This window comes from Ochlerotatus camptorhynchus, unplaced genomic scaffold (genome assembly GCF_037179485.1).
Source record: "Ochlerotatus camptorhynchus isolate MF236.1 unplaced genomic scaffold, CSIRO-AGI_Acam_v1.1 ptg000192l, whole genome shotgun sequence".
In the NCBI taxonomy this organism is placed as follows: domain Eukaryota; kingdom Metazoa; phylum Arthropoda; class Insecta; order Diptera; family Culicidae; genus Ochlerotatus; species Ochlerotatus camptorhynchus.
Genome location: NW_027040682.1, coordinates 1229039 through 1246837, shown reverse-complemented (window position 1 = coordinate 1246837; position 17799 = coordinate 1229039). Strand labels below are relative to the sequence as shown.

Sequence of the window (17799 nt, the reverse complement as noted above, 5' to 3'; positions counted from 1 at the left end):
GATTATTTTCCATCGTCTTCGGTCTACGAAGAAAAGGGGGGAGGGGCGGAGGATAAACCGGACAATGTGAAAATAATTACTGCCCTCGTCGGACGGCGGCTAATAAAATTTTAATTTCTTTCGTGTTCTACAAACATTTTGCCCGAGGTGAACTTGAATGGATAGTTTAAAGTTGGAGAGCACGGAGCAGATTCGAGTTTGATATCGTTCTGTTTAGAAACAATGCCCGTTTCCCAAAGAGTTGGCTCAAATCATCAATTCCCCTAAACTGGCACTAATACTCCTAATTGGCCGAATGACAATTAATTTCCCACTGGCTTTTATTATTCATTATCATAATTGGCGACGACCGCGCACCGTGTAGCTACATTTTTGGCAAGCAACATTTCATGTTAAGAGTTGAAGTTTTCATCCGGTAGCATGAATAAGTCTCGCAGGCGATAAATCAGAAAGAAAGTGTGTCATTTTCCGTCAGGCCTAGGTCGGTCGTATACCTACTTCGAATGGCAGAATTATACTAAACGTTATCGGCTGTTGGAATATGAATCACCCGGATTTATTTTTCAACGGTCAACAGAGCGGTTGAGTTTTGATCGTTCGTCGTAAAAATTTCCAGTGAAATGGTTCCATTCAATGCAGCTGCGTTATCAAGATGATCCCGATTCGCGGGGGAAATCTGGAAGTGTTTCGGTGAATTTTGGGAAAATTAAAAAAACGTGATGGGTTGAAAAGGTTCCATTTTATCAAAATGTTCGGACCATGCTTTGGGAGCTTTAGAAAGTTCTGTGATGATTTCGATAGTTAACATAAACTCAGTAGCTTCAGTAGTTTACAGCTAACGCAAAGAAACCTAATGAATAAGGTATCTCAGTTATTAATCCAGGGTGCATTATCTGGTGCCGGTGCGTGCACATTAAACAAATTCGAGAAATGCCCTTTTTCAAGATTAGAGTCAGTTTTATGTGGAAGAGTTTTCCGTGGATTACTTACAATATCAGCAAGCAAATTTGTATCAGTAATCTGATATGTTAGCTTACTTTTTCGACATCATAGTATGTAAATATTTTAAAAGCCAGTGATGGCATAATCATTAGCAAATTGATATTTTCCCGCTCTCATACGCTCGCAATATCACACGTGATATTGATTTTATAAGCACCTTTGATATTGCGAGACTATTCACAACGTGTAAAATTGAAGCTGAGAGTTGAATCGACGCAAAAATGATTCCGTTGCACCTCGTTTTCTTAGAAAGAGAAGGTATAATAACGCTATCTCGTTTTTCTCTTCACCTATGGCAGACACGAAGTGACTGCTGCCAGCCGTTATGGAAGTTTCGGTTGCGTTCGGATGTATAGTAAAAATCATGAAACTCAATCTCACCACAGTTTGGAGAGATTTGCAGCTGGTGAGTTTTGTAAGCTTGATATTCCAAGCCGCGATATCACAGCTTGCAATATCAACCGCAATTGTTTGTTTGCTGATTTTTGTCTACGAAAAACAAGCGGGATCTTGTTCTTTGATGACATTTGATTTTTGGATATTTTCTAAACACTTCTCTAGATTTAAAAGAACGTTGTGATCCCTGATGATAATAGGTAAAGGTACTTCCGAAGCCGTTATTTACCCTATATTATTTCTTTGGAGCTGATCTCATGATATCTCTGAATCCGTCTCAAGGATTTCCTTAGGATCCTTCCAAAATTTGATTTTTCATTCCTTCACCTTGTTGTGTCGCAAAGAGAGTTTTGATGACATTCGACGAATGTGACATGGTTTTTGTTGTTGTTTTAATACACTGAGCGTTACTGTTTAGTTCTAACCGATAAGACCTGGAAACATCCAATAAATTCTATTTCTGAGTATAAGTAATCATCCCGTTTATGGGAAATTATTCACCGGTTTACCAATGAATCACATTTGCATCACTATTTACCAACTGAGAATAACCGTAAAATTTATTTTCAAATGTGAGTTACCATCATCACTCTTTCACTCTCGTTCATCCATAAACGAAAGCAACATTCATCAACCAAAAGCGATGCTCACAGTCCCAGTTTCCATTCAGTTTTTGGTGATTTCGTGTGTAGTCAACAACATTAGCCAATCCTAAACCGCCCAGGAATAATCGAAAATGAAACACCGAGTAAATTCGAAAGCAAAGCAGATTAACTAACTCGTGTTAGCGAGTGTAAATTTCAATGCTCTGGTTAGTCGTCTTAGACACACACTCACTCGTAAGCAATTGCTTCAATTCAATCTTACCCCCATGCGGCTGGCTGGCTTTGTTTCGTCGTGACACAAACATGAGTTTGTTCGACGTAAACTAGGTGGGCACACTGCTGTACCTAGTCTCTATCAGCTCAATTCAGCTTAACACAAACAAAACAAAAGTTATAACAGTCATCCGCCTCCATTCATCACTCGCAATCGTTCGATCCAGAAAAGCGCTTTGAAATTTTGAAACCTAAACAGATCTCTTTTCCAGTTCCCACTCCACTCAGTCAAAGTCGCAGTCAACTGCCGTCTAAAATGAACAAATTAAAATTAAAATAACACCTCCGTTTCCATATCCGGCCAAAAACGGTGGGGGTGTGGGTGGAAAAGAGGAGCTTCCAAGATTCATTTGCCGCATGAATGGCGACGCGATGCGACGGTGGATCGTGCTCTGGAATTGAAAAGGAACGGAAGTAGCCAATAAATTCCTCGCTCCGTTGATGCACTCCTATGCATTCTGTGCGAACAATTCAGGCAGATAGCTGCTGCACTGAAGCCAGAGCAAAGAGTGGGTGAAAGAGGGACGGAGAATGAGATGCAGATGATCATCTGCTGTCGGCTCGATCCGTACCCCCAGGGGAGCGCCTGTGAGAGGCAGGGAAGGAGATTCGGATCAAGAGTCATCTGCCTACCAATTGTGCGCCTTTAGTGACGCATCAATGGTGAAATGGATGGAAAATTGCGTTGCCAACGACGAATGGGTAAACGTTCGGATGGTGAGTGAGTGCGCGGAACTGCTAGTATGACAGAAAGTGAACCCGGGAGATGGATGTTGAAGTATTCTGGGAAATGAACTAGCGAGCGATGAACCAGTTTCCAATTGGAGCTTGTATCATATTTCCCAATAGAAGTTAGAAATAATTCAGAAGATAGGCATGATAGAAACAAAGACTAAGTTGATCTCAGATTGCATTTATCAGCCGTTGCAGTTCCTTGGGCGATCGAACACGACGAACGATGTGCATCGTGATCGCTTTCGGTTGCACGGCTATGTTTTACCAGCCGTGATTTACCGATTGCTATCGCTGTAGATTTAGCAGCTGCATTTATAGGTATCACAGTAGCGCCTTTCGGAAGAAACTAAATATATGCAGCAGCAACCATAACAATAACAATAACAACAACCACTTTGATGTGGGTTACCCAGATCGAATAAATATGTTAGGTAATAAAATAGATTCGACTGTTTGTTTATGAAATAATTTTTTTTTCGATTCCACTTTTAAACCGGCGGGGCTAATTTACTGCATCGGAAGAATTTTCAGATTGGAAGTGGATTAGGCAAAATGTTTAAATCATTAGGTACCTACCAATCCTACTCATTTGGGGCAAACGAAAAACAGAACAGAGGCGGTGACTGTAAACAAACGCCGAAGTTGTCAATCATCGATCGGGAAGCAGAAGCGTTCGACCAAGATCAACTGTGTGTAAAGTTGGTAAACCGTGTTGACCTTAGCTGCTTTCGGAAACGGAAAAAAAAAAATTGAAAATGCTAATCAACAACTGTCAGTGAAGTGGAACCGACGAGCAATAATATTTGAGGAACGGAGGTTTATATTGTCGCCTCCATCGGCTGCCTATTAATATTCAAACGAGTGTTATGTCAACTGGCGAATGGCATCTTCGTTCAGCGTTATTAGATATTGACAACATCCTACAAATATTCCGCCTTCTGCCGCTGATTGATGATCATTGGGGCTCTTATGTAGTCAGGTGAATTTGCACTGCTCTTAACACAGTTGTGATTCTGGCAGCCTTGAAGCAAGGCTGAAGCGATGATAGAATACAACACCGTTCTTGCGGAACCCGAAAAAATCGTCTTGTAAAAACGAGCATCAAGGTTGTTTCAATAATAGTGACAAATGTTGTTCAATTAACAATATTTTCATAAAATTCAGCGAAACGCTTGATCATACCGGTGGCAAATGCTGGGATGAGGTCACACAAATGGTTGAACCTGTATACCCGCCGTCGTAAAAGTAAACTCATCGTCTTCCCAATGGCATGTCCTAACTTATGAGTCTTCTTGTTTAAAACTGCTACAAATGTGGCTGGCAAATGTGTACAGCGGCCTCCAACGGTGTCGTGTATCGTCAGTGGTGCGATGTACGTATTTAATAAACAGAGGTTTTTGCTCATCATCGACCGACGACCGTATGGTTTCTATCACATACCTACAATCGTTCCATTTCGAGCACGATAGAACTGGGCGCGAATATGGCTTGTGAAATGGCCGGCGTTCGCAAGCTATTAACGATGGAAGGATTGATTCAATTTGTTCAATCTATTAGCACACAACTTTGTAGAATGTGTCTCAATCGGATAAATGTGCGATTGTGGTTTTCGAAATGGTGATCATTTTTGTTATTGAGAAGTCGTTGAGGGAATGATCAAAAAAAAAATGTAATGCTGTAAACCGAACATTTCACTTGATACACATTGACTCTCCCTATCTCGATAATCTCTCTAACTCCAAATGCAGGGTACTTTGACTATTTTTCCCACACAAATTTCCAAAATTTACCTCCCTAACTTGATATCCTTCTCATCTCGATGATTCTTGCAATATCGTGTTAGAGAGAGTTGACTGTAGTTTTCATAAAAAAGGTATCAACTCTATCAAAGACACAGCATAGAGTTACTAGGATAAACCGAAAATTTAGAGTATTTGGAAAAGAAAATCACCAACATAATCATGCTGCAATAAAATGTTTGGAATGAAATCACATTCAAACTTATGGTTTGCATTTCCCCACTCCAAATGACGGTCTGACGCGACTTTTTCTGATTTGCATGAAACTTTGCATAATTGTTTGTTATGGTTAATTATTCACATTTGCGTTAAAATTCGATCATTCGTGATTCAACGGTAAATGCTTCAAAATGGTGCATTCGAAATTTTTCAACGAATCATAACTCGAAAAAGTAAATTACAATCGAAATGGTGTCTGAGACAAAGTTGTAGGAAAAATAACAAGTAATTTTCGATCAAAAATTTCAAAGAAGTGTTTTCAACAAAAACAACAAAAAATTGCCACCTTCAATATTATATGAATATTTTTCATTAATAAGCTTATGAAAAATGCTATTGTCTGTGTAATTTTTATAAAAATTAACAAAAATCATTAAACAGTTAATTTTGTACACTTTTTTAACTTTTGTTTTAAATTTTTTTGTGAAAATTTGCACATTTTTCAGTTTTTTATTCAAAAAATTGCAAAACATAATTTATAAACAAAATGTACAACAATTTTACCAAACGTTGTTTGTTTGGTCATATCTCAAACTTACTCGTCTTTGTATGGAGGAAAATTATTTCATTTTCAGAGGAAATTTTTATAAACAAACTAAAGGCGCTGAAATGGGCAATCCGCTTTCTTCATTTTTATGTGAATTCTTCATGGCTAACCTAGAGAATACTCTGGAGGATAGGAATTTGTGGCCCAAATTTTGGTATAGCTACGTGGATGATATTTTTAGCATCGTCAAAAGGGATCATTTATCAAAAACTTTGGAGGTCATAAGCAACGTTCACAAGGGCATCAAATTTACTTACGAAGAAGAGAGGCGGCAAACTCCCCTTCTTAGATCTTCTCATCATCAGGAACGTCTTCGTTCAATTTCGAAATCCATAGGAAACCAACAGATACAAAGAGAGTAATACCAAGCACTTCAAACCATTCCCATCAACACAAAATGGCCGTTTTTCACCACATGGTTCACAGGATGCAAACTCTTCCTCATAGCGATACAGGAAAATCAAAGGAAATAGCTCACATTTTTGAAATCGCTAGACGGATATCAAGAAAAAACAATTCAAGCAGTAATCGATAAAAGACAAGGGATCATTTTAGGCGTATTTCGACAACTCTTACACCAGTAACTGAGGGTTTAAAACGGGTAGCGGTGAATTTCGGCAAAAACATTACCTAACCATTGATTTCGAAGTTTAGAAGTTTTGGCCTAGATTTACTACTCAGCAGAAAGACAAATCAGCTGAAGTCACTGTTAGGATCAACAAAATATTCAATACATGTCTTAGGGAAAGCCGGAGTCTGCAAAATCTCTTGTCCAGATTGCAATAAAATCTACATTGGTCAGACGAAAAGTACTTTCGAAACAAGGTTTAAGGAACACATCGCAGAGGTAAAAAAAAGCTAACAAACAGATGGATAAAGGACTTCATTATGAATTTAAATCCAAGGTTGCAGAACATATCTTTACAAAGGGGCACAATTTGACAAAGGATAACATTAATATCCTGCGGAGTGTATCTTCGCCTTGGAAACTAGACGTAGCAGAAAGTTTAGAAATATTTAAACATAATCCATCAACATTGCTTAATAGAGATCAAGGAAACGGATACTCGAGACTCTTCAGCATGCAACCTAAAACCACACATCGTAGCATGTCTTTACCTGTTGGAGATTAAATTTAGGTACCTGGTTAAGTAAATTGTGACATGGCAGTGAATACCTGCTGATTTTTAGTACCTATTGATTAGTATTTAACTCGTAGATAAAATGGATTCTTCAGTGGTGTTGATTTCTTGGCACTGATGAAGTTTGCTAGTAGTAGAGGAAATACGCGTATCCGTCAAAATATAAGCAATTATAACGGAATTTAAAGGGAATAAACCAACACACTCGAAGCTCTTCATAAACGTTGTTGTCCTAAGAGTTTTGCTAATTTTTAAATGTGCGACTTGGAATGTTCACCGAAGATATCAGTTGGAACTTAACTTTTTATGAGGTTCTAACAATAGCTCAAGCACTTACAATTGTTCAAATACATGAATGCAGTGGCGTCGCGTAACCTCACTTTTTACCTGTTCAACAACTTTGAAAACGTTATTTGGGGTCATGTTTACATGCAAATCAGTTTCAAAAGGCATAGGGTCTTCTAGTTTCACTGATTTGTATCCATTGAAACCAATGTTGTTTTGTTTGTTTACGTTTTGAGAGTTGTTGAAGAGGTAGATTGAGGTTAGGGTGACGCCACTGCATGAATGTACTAGTTTTTGCTTATTTGTGTATGTGTCTGCAGCCCTTAAAGATCATAGGAGTTCATCTATTCTATTCAAATATTAATTTAAAGATATCATTGATAAGAACATTTTTTTTGGAGTGTTTCAAGAAAGTTCTGAGAAGAATTGTGTCGCAAACATCAAGGATTGCTTTCAAGGTAGTTCTGAGAAACCTCCGATTTCAGGTTAAACCAGGTCAAACATTTAAGGATTGCTTTCAAGGTAGTTCTGAGAAACCTCCGATTTCAGGTTAAACCTAAGGAGAATTGAGTAGAATTCCAAAAGCATCTTAAATATTAGTTAAAGAAAAGTTCAATAAGAAATTTAACTATGCGGCTAATTTTTAAGGAACTCTGGGCATTATTTCCAACATTAGGATAATGTAATGATAATTCAGTATGGAAATTTTAAGGCGATTCAAAGGAGAATACTTCGGGTATGCAAAGTAGGACTGCATTCCAAGAGAGTTCTGCCTAAAGCTCCATACTGGATAGAAGTTTCAATCAGTAGATTAGACTGAGTACAATTTTCAAGGATTTTCCTCTTATTCGAGAAGTTTTCCTGGTTTTCCACGGCCCGGAAAATCAAACTCACTTATAAGTAAATCCACTTTTATAGAAATTGAGTCGACTCGACTCAATTTTGAGCCGATCTCAACGACCGTTTTAGACGAATTCCATGGTAAAGCTCACAATATTTTAATCTGTATGGTGTTTTTGATCACTTTATGACTTTGAAATCAGACTTGGAGAAATTTTGAAGAATCTGGAATGAAAATAATTATTAAAGACGTCAGACATTTAATGTTTTCCAAGAACAGAGATTGAAAAAAAATAAGAGCATTCCAAAATGTTTCTTAGCTTGTGTTTTTTTTTTTTTGTTTAAGGGCAATGCGTAGCTGACGGCTTGGATTACTCTAGACTGAGAAAGCTATAAAAACTAAATCTTCCCAGTTCCAGTCGAACAACCTAATAAATCTAGCGATAATGTCAAAGGGATTCACAGGAGAATACCAAGGGAAGAATTGTTAAAAAAACGAAGTGAAATTTGAGGATTCCTTTCAAGTTAGTTCTGTTGAACTCCTAATGAAACGTAAGGAAAATTTAAATGTTGTTCTGAGTATAATCCCAAAAGCATCCTGAGTAGAATTCAAAGGAAATTTCCAACATAATTCTCAAAGTTCTAGAGAGTTCTGACTAAGGGATTTGCAAGGAGATCTTCTTAGTACTTGTGAGTAGATTTTCTAGCGAAGAAAGAGAATCCAAAGGTTTTTCTAATAATAATTCAATTAACATTTTGATGATGATTCCAAAAGAATTCTATGGAAAGTTCATAGGAAATTCTCATAAAAAATTGATGTTGAGGTAAATTTAGGTAGATACCGAGGAGAGTTTCATGGTGTTATCATTTTAAGAGAAATCAAAGAATAGTTCCTAGGGAATTCTGAGGAGCATTTCATGGAATTTACAGGACTGATCTTAGAGAATTCTGAGTGGAATTTACTGGGAATTCCGGTGACAATTCCATTGGTATTTCAGAAGATACCGAGGAGAGTTTATTTCAGGAAAAAATCTTTAGGAATTCATAGTTAATACATTTTTAGGTGATTCTAAGGAAATTCTAGAGATAATCCTAAAGAAATCACGTGAAGAACTCGAAGAGTGTCAATATGATTCAAACATGGAATTTGTTTTCAAAATCACAGAAGGTAAAAAATTCTGAGACTTCGAATCTCATGCTTCTAACGGTTCTCTTGATTCTGGATTTAGAAAAATTAGATCTTCAAGATTAGCCGAGTTGTTTTTTTGATATTCAGGTCTTGTAAAATACACGGGAAAAATCCGATCTCCGGAATGAGAAATATGACTCATGATTTCATGAACACAGCGTATTTTCATGTTATGAAAATACACCATGAATAATATTCATGATATCGTGAGCAACTTTTGCGTAACGCAGCAAACATTCCCCAAAATCATGAATCATCCGAGTTGAAGTCATGAGCTAAATTCATGGGCTTAACTTTTGACCAAAAAATGTAAAAAGAATAAAATAAAGCATCAGACTGGATTCGAACCAAGAACCTTGAGATCATGAAACCCATACTTTGACCACTAGACTATCAGTACTTGTATAAGATGGAAGACAAAGGCTATAAGAGAAACATATGTAGTGTGGTTTATGAACATGGTTTGCCAAGTATGTGTAAAGCTTGTAGCGGTCTTGATTCCACTGCATTAGGAAATCATGAATTTCCATGACGAAATCATGAATTATTGTTACTATTTCATGAGATGGCAAGTTTTTGCATTTAATGATTTTTTATTCATGAAAATGGAATCGGATTTGTTTCCGTGTATGAGTCCTCAGTTCAAAATTCCGGAATTGAAAAAAAAATATAAGATTTTGGACCATATGAAGCTTTCAAGATTCAAAACTAACAGAATTATTCGAATAGCCTATTTCACATACGTATTTTGAATAAAGGATTCATTGATAACCTGGGAATTTTTCGTCGAAGTCCTGGAAAAACGTAGAAAATTCAGGGAATTCTATTTAGCATTATGAGTAGACACCCTGTTTCGAGCATGAATTCTGGCCATATTTCCCTGCCTAAGAATCCGATTCAGATGTTTGCTGGGTTGGCAGGACTGAAAGCAGTGTTCAGAAAAATTCAAAAACTCAAATCTCATGCGTGAGTTTATTCGCCTATGAGTTTTACCATGTAAAATTCAACTACGCAAAAATCACCGCTGAGTTTTCAGTTATTCATTCACTTTGTTTTTGCATCGGTGGATGGGAAACTAACACAACATTCATCAACATGCTATAAATTCATGTTTGAGCAGTTTTTGTGAGTGCTAACCTAAAATGATATTTTGGTGTTATGAGAGTGACTGCGTGAAAATGCATGAGAATCTCAAGCGAGAGATTTGTTTGCCAGATTCGCAAGCGAGTTTATTCTTGCAGGGAAGCTCAATGAATTAGATTCGAGAATGATTTTCCGAACATTGACTGGAAGCCTAATCGGGGATGTCATTGCACACGATGCTGTGGACTGCACCGAAGTTTCTGATCGTAGTTTGAGGTGCTTGTTTTGGGCTTAATTGTCTTCATGACATTCCGCCACTGCTGACGGTTCACTGTACCACTCCTATGGTTGACTTGTTTTTACCTAGCTTTCGTTATTGTTTCATTGTAGTTTTTCAATACGCCTTACGAAGTTTCTTAGGAAACCCAACACTTTCGCTTGCTTTGATACGGCTCATTATCTTGCATTTTTTTTTGAAGTGCGTTTGATTTGCGTAGTGAAAAAAATAAATAAATGTAATTGCGAACACGCAGGCGTCATAAGTTCACATATCCGTCCAGTAGGAGCGCTTCTATAGCCGAAAATGTTTGTTACATTTCTAAATGGTCCGGGCTTTAGTTGTTTGAAGAATACCAAGAAAAGTAAGAGAATTGAAATGGAATTCAATGAAACATTATTATGATTCCAAATTCTGGGAAGAGTTTTAAGGAAGTTCTAAGGAGAGTTTCAAGGGAATTTCAAGAACATTTAATTCCGAGGATATTTTAAACAAACTGGTGTGGAAATTCCAAGGGGATACTTAGGAAAGTTTCAAATGAATTCCAAGGTGTATTTCAATGTTATCCTGGTGAAATATTTAGAGAATTCAAAGATAAATACAAAAGTTATTTGTAGGAGCCTTTCGTATGGAACCACTCGAAAAGAAGTCATAGAAGAATTCCAAGAAAATGTTCTAGAAGAATCCGTTGTTAAATTTCTTGGTAATAATTCTTCTTCTTCTTTGCATTTCAAGCTCATTGCTTATCGCATATTAGCTTATTGCGTGTTCTCAACTTAGACCGGACCGGGAATCCGGGAAAAAAATCCAGCTATCTCCACCGTAGTCTTGCTTTGAAGCTGCGCCTTTATCGACTGAGCTAAGGGAGGCCTTATTCGAGAATTATTAGGGAGTAGCCGTCAACAATGCTGATGATGGTACAGCACGCAACAACCACCCTACTGCTTTCTCTCTGAGATGACCACGTTGGTCATGACGAGAGTAGCAACACAATAGTTGGGTAAAGAAGAATTGCATTATAACAAACCATCGACTGGAAATGCTCTCGGCAACGTGGGGTTTTAGGTAGTGATGAAACGTCGCTGGAACTATTCCACAGCCGCAGACAGTAATGAACAAAGGCGAGCCCACACTTTTTACCTGTAGATTTGAAGACATACTTTAAATCTCCGCGTACATCGTACGGGTTAGGCAAAAATGTGCGTCTATCTTGAAAAACTGTCGCATTAATGGCCCTTCGCTCATTTTCAACTTCTATTCAATTTTCATACTGCCTTACTCTAACGGAACTATCTACCAACCCTCTTCTAAAGACCATTCTCTAGCTAATAAATTATCACACTAAAGCTTCATGTTAGATAGCATTTCCAACTAACTCTGAATTATTAGGGATTTTAAGAGAATTTCATAGTGAATTTAAAGAACGTTCCGCAGGTAATATCTAGAGTAATGGAGCAAATTATAGTGGGAATACACGAGAGAGTTCATAGTGAAACTCAGTGTAATTTATGATTTTGAAAATATTTTTTAGGAGGTTCTAAAGATATCCTGTGAAGCAGAGTGGTCACAGAACTGGGGAATCCTGGGAGCAGTAAATTAACCGGGAATCGAAAACAACAGGAGAAAACTGAAAAATTGAGTCCGATATCTTGAATTTCTCTTAGAATCTTACATATTTCTCCAAGCCCGGAATTTTTTTCTTTTCCGTAATTCTGGGTAACATACATGAAATCTTGGATAAAAATAGTAGTATACCAGATTCTGGCATTTTGAATATTTTTGATAATTTTAGAACCTTAAAAACTGTTCATGTTACGCGTTTTAGAAGATTTCTCTGTTTCTGAGATACTGAATGCACGTCCATTGAGGATTTTTCTCACACACCTTACTGTTACATTTTTCTGAAAGGTCTAGCTTCAAAATGTTAAACTATTTTCTTAGCCCAGGATCTTGAAATTGGTTCTCAAATCGATGTCTCAGAATCGGAAGAATGATTTTCAATGCTTTTTCTTGAATTTCTGTCCATGGAATCTTAGGAATTCATCTCATCTCATATCTTTGCTTAGGATCATTACAAAAAATCTCCAGAAATACCTTTATTTTCAGGATTTCTCTCAATAGTCTGATTATTCTGTCCGGTATTCCATAGAAATTTTCATCGTAACAGTCTTGGAATTCAGAACACTTTTTAGGAATACCTTCCAGAAAACTCTTGAAATTCGCTCTTAATTTATCCTCGCATTCTTATAAATTTAAACAAGAATTCTTAAAGAATTAGCTTAATTTCATTCCATAATTTTCTTTGGAATTCGCTTGGAATATTTCTCGGAAATCTCTGGATATGAAATTTACAATTAGGAAATGTACTCTCCCATTTTTTTTTTTTGGATTCCACATCAGAATTCGTCCCAAGGTGCCGTTAACAGGATCTTTTGGAAATATATTGGAATTCTCTTGATCCTCTCCTAAGTATTCGCCTGGGAATTTCTACAGATTATCTTAGAGCACTACTTATAGTTTCTTTGGAAGTGCACTCAAAATTTCGTGCAAAATCCTTATGGAAACTCCTGGAAATTCCCTCAAAATTCTTTAATGAATTCTATTGAAACTATTTTCAAACTAACATGAAATTCTGGGATGAATTGTTAGATCCATTTTAAGAATTAGATAATCATAGAATTATTATTCATAGTTCCATGCAGCTATCCTCAAAATTTCTCTTAGATTGATTGATTGATTGATTGATTGATTGATTAACATTTGAGAGATTTATTTTCAAAATTCTGAGACTTTTCCGAATGTTTCAAATTTTGAACTGCATAAAATTATCTAAACCATGAAGCATAATTTAATAATTTATTGCAATCTTGAAACTTGATAAGTGTTCATAATTCTGAAAACTTATTTTGGGTTTTCAATAGAGGAGGTTTTCTCAGGTTTTCTACATTTAAAATAAGATTCCGTAATTTTGTTTCTAAGTGATATCATCCTTTTTTCACCATATGTAGCTGTTTATATGAAACTGGGAAAAATATGTTTGGAACCCGGGAAAAACCCGGAATTTAATTGTTCAAATCGAGTGGCCACCCTGGAGAAGAGTTTTAAGGGTATCCAGATGATTCACACATAGACATTAATTTGAGATCCTGGACACTGGAAAATGAAGATCCTTAAAAATTTAATAATTCTGAAACTTCAAAATTTTAGTTTTATTTTCATGATCCTGGATTAAAAAATATCTTCGAATCATAGGAGGTGTTCAAGATTGAAAATCGATTTTTGGGCCACCCTAATGTTAAAAAATGTGGGTCTAATATTTTGCGACAAGGAAAAAAACTACAAATTTTTACGAAATTCTGAGAAACCCCTATATCGTTTTGTTATGGAATGGCTGCATATTGATGATCATTGAAAATAATCTTTGCCGTCGAAGCCAACTCTATATTTCATATTTATGTCTAAAGATCTTAGCAAATAAGTGAATGCTAGGCTCGGTAAAATGTGATTCATAACACATCGCTGTTCATAAAATTCGCTTCAATTGTAACACATCGCCGAGTCACCCTACCGTGCGCGACTCGTTCTCATTAAAATCCACTAACCCGAAGAAAATGCGATTGCTATTTCACGCCAGTTCCAATGCAATCGAACGTGAACCACACGGAACCGCTCCATCGTGTCTCCAACGATTCATTTCATTTATAATTTTCTTTCAAGAGAAAGGTCCTCAGCTTCAGTAAGCGCTCAATTTCTCTCCACTCTTAGTAGCATAGCTGCTCGTTCCCTGAGTTCCACTCACTCAGTGAACCTTCAAGAGTAGTGGGGTGGTGTTTCGCGGTCCGCGGCTCGCTCCCAACATCGCACTCAGCCAGTAGTATCGTGACTCTCGCGTATCGTACACGCGCGCACCCTGAAAGCAGAACAATCGCATCCGTTATACCTCCGCGGTTAGGATCGGAGGATCGCTTCGCGGTTTTCGTGTGTTGTGTGTGTGTGTGTGTGCAATAATTGGCAATTGTGGTCGTTGTTGTTGTTATTATTGCTGCCATTCCCATCGACGTGGGTTGTTGGGTGATTTTACACGGTGCAGTATTATTTCGGTTTTGAGGGGGGTTTGGTTATTGTTATTTTTGTATGTGCTATTAGAAAGAATCGCGCGAAACTGGGATTTGTGAATGTGAGATATTTCGCGTGTATCGAAAAATTATTCCTTCAAGGTAGCGCACCGAGTACTGTCTGGTACTGTGCAGAAAGCAAATAGTGAGCCGCTCCTCGGCTTCGAAGCAGAAAGCAGGGCAATGTGTTACGATTTGATGGTTTTTCGGAAAGATAATGGAAAATAGTAATAAACCAACAGCGGCAGCAGCAGTAGTAGCAGAGTTGGCCCGTTGTGTTTCATCTATCGCCGAGATCTCTGCGGCGGTGTTGGGCACCGGAAAGCTTAGCCGAAGTCTGTGTGCGAATGAAATTGATAAAAATATTCGCTGATAGATAGGAAGATAACGAGATTTTTGAGTGGATTAAATGAAGTGATAGTGAGGGAATGTGATACCCGGAAAATGCAATAAATTAACAGAATAAAAATAACCGGTGATTTTATATGCGGATTGAAGAGGAATGAGTTTTCTTTTTTGAAACTACCAAAGAAGCAAAGAGCACGATCGTGAAGGTCATCAGCTGAGCACAATTTCAGTGGAAGCATGATAATGCTGAAATGCGCAAATGCCTTTGACCTAGGAGCGGAACTTTTAAAGGCAGACTCGAAGGCAGAACGACATTGATCTGTGTGTGTGCCAAATAAGGAGAAGATGTTGTGTGGATATCTGGTTTGCCTTACTGATGACGATCGACATCGTAAACGGCGACATGGAGGGCGCTACAGAAAGCGGAGAATGTCAACCCCGAAAACAAACATAAGATACAAGAGGTTTGAACTTGAAGTGGCTGTGACCATGTCGACGAGAGTGTGGGAAATGCATTGTTTTTAGAAGAACTGACAAATGTCAGTGTCAGCATGATTCTTGAATGAAAACAATTGGGCGGAAGTAGACACTTTTAGCTAAATCGGAGCATTTACACTTCGTTGAATATTTATACAATTTAAAGTGGAGTGAAGGGAATTGAATACTGTTACCAAATGATGAAATGAAGGTGACGCGTATTCTATTCGAAACTGACGTAAATTCTGCGATTTACACGTCGTGTCTATTTTATCTACTTGTCATCGGTTTTTTCGTAATCCACTGAATCATAACTGATAGCATGGAACAGTTCTTTTAACTCCCACCGAAAAATGTATTACCGTAAGCCCCATTTTAAACATTGAATCACATTACGATACCGACCAATATACATGCCCCGTTTCACATGTAAATCTCCATAACGTCCAATTATTTTAATCGACCTCCACATTCAGCTAGCTCCTTCTCTCAAAAGCGCTCTAAACACATCTTTAACCTTGTGAACAATTTTCTCGAAAGGCCTCTTCGTACAAACGAGTGTAAGCACACTCTCGATTCATACTCCGATGGTGCGCGGGCTCATCATGCAGAGGCAAATATATTAATTCCACTACACTACTGGGGCCTGTTTGAAAGTGTGCGCCGAATGGAGCAAACGAGCTGATAAGAACAAACTGCCTGTGTGCACATTCAATTTGCGTTTCGTTGTCTAGCTTGTGTTTGCTAAATTGTTCCTCTCGCGCAAGTGTTGATCTGATCTCTCGCGGAAGATGAGGGGTCGTATGTGATAGAATGGGCTTCCTCGGCAGCACGAGATTCGGTTCGAGACTGCAATTTTCAGTTGCATAAAGAAAAAGTTATGCAGTGTGGGGTAAAAAGTACTGTCTGCTCGATCGTAGATTAGATCGAAATTTATGGTTCTGTTGAAAGTCTGAGTTTATTTTGATTGAATAACTTCAATTCAAACAAAATAAATGGAAAGAGCTAGACAGCAGCGGTTGTGACATTCAAGTACCTCCGCAACAATATGGGCCAGTCACGCAAACATTGGATATGTGGAAGGAGCATGTTGTGCTGGTGGTGGAAAAATGTAATTAGTCTGCTTTCGGTAGCGCTAGTTGTGTCGAATGAGAATGTTTGTGTGTGTCGGTGGAGTGTATGTACTGCTCTATTGATCGATGTTCGTTATCAGCATCAAAATCAAAGGGTCAAAGGGGCGCGCGCTTTCGAGGGTGCTCTCTCTCTTTGAAGGGTATACATAGCGGTGCCTTTCATTTTGAATAGATCCCTTGCGATAAAGGCAAGAATGACAACTGTAACCAAATCGAATACTACATCATTCCTCAATAGTGATGGAGTAATATGAAATTCACTAAATTAAGAACATGGCATATACTACAATAGATCAAATTACTGGTCGCAGTGAATTTATGTTCAGAACAGAGGATCGAAAAGACTTGCGTTATCGAAAAATTGGTTGAATTGAAGGGTTTTAAAATAAATCCAAGCATTGAAATCAAGAATAATTCTTATTACCAGACAAATCTGGAAACAATTGGGCTCAAATTCCATACAGCCTAATAAATGCATGTAAATATAAGTATAAAGAATGCTTGTGCAATCAAATGTTATACTTCCTTATAAGTGTGTAGCCACTGTTCAAGAGAGGGGATGGATAGTTGAATTATGACTAAATATTAGAAATGATAGTTTGATAACATTTTATATACACGATAAAGTGTTCAAAATTTGAATTGAAAAGGTTAGAGCAAATCAAAATCTTTCTAATCTTCGTGTTCCAACCATCCACCTTCCACTGCATTGTTTCTCTGATTCTTCATATTTTTTTCTAGATTAACTTGTAGAAATTTAGACAGCAGCTACAGAAGTCCCTAAAGATAAATTGAGCTTCAGTTTTGCTAAATAAAACACCGAGATTTTTAAATCAATTATTTTCGAAGTATATTTTACGGAATATTTCATTTCAAATGCTGGTTTTTCGAACTTTTTGGTTGGTTTCCGTTTTTTCTGAACAGATTCGTGGTGTTTATACAGTAATATGCGTTACATTCTACAATTTCCATTGATAATCCCAATTTAGACTGAAATGCAAATGGGACGGACTTGCGATGAGTGGCAGATTAGGCATAATCGACATTATTACGCATACAAATTTGATTCTACTTCCAATAAAACAGCAATTTAATTCCACTTAATTAATTTTAGTATCCACGACAGATACGTATTTCTACTACAATGTGCAGTCTTCATCAGTTTCATTCCCACTTTGCTTATTTTTGGAAAAATTGTCAAAATTTCGGAACCGGGTCCGGGAAATTCAGTTGGCTTTGAGTTTATCAGAGCCTTGTCACAGTTCGTGATCAAGGGTGTAGCCCAGTTTTGAATTATGGTGGGGAAGGGTTAATTTTTTGTTTTCGTTGATAAC

General features: G+C 37.5%; 1 protein-coding gene across 11 annotated transcripts in view; it reads left to right on the top strand.

The window, feature by feature from the left end:
• The window catches only part of nuf (rab11 family-interacting protein nuf), a 346264-nt gene that overhangs the window by 222014 nt on the left and 106451 nt on the right, over window positions 1–17799 (top strand). The window contains exon 1 of one of the 11 annotated variants that reach the window (XM_065223414.1): window positions 14255–14476. The exons of the other annotated variants lie outside the window; for them this stretch is intronic. The gene's annotated coding sequence lies outside the window, so the exon portion shown is untranslated. Of the gene's footprint in view, window positions 1–14254; window positions 14477–17799 lie in introns of those variants that run through there. 11 annotated transcript variants of the gene reach the window in all.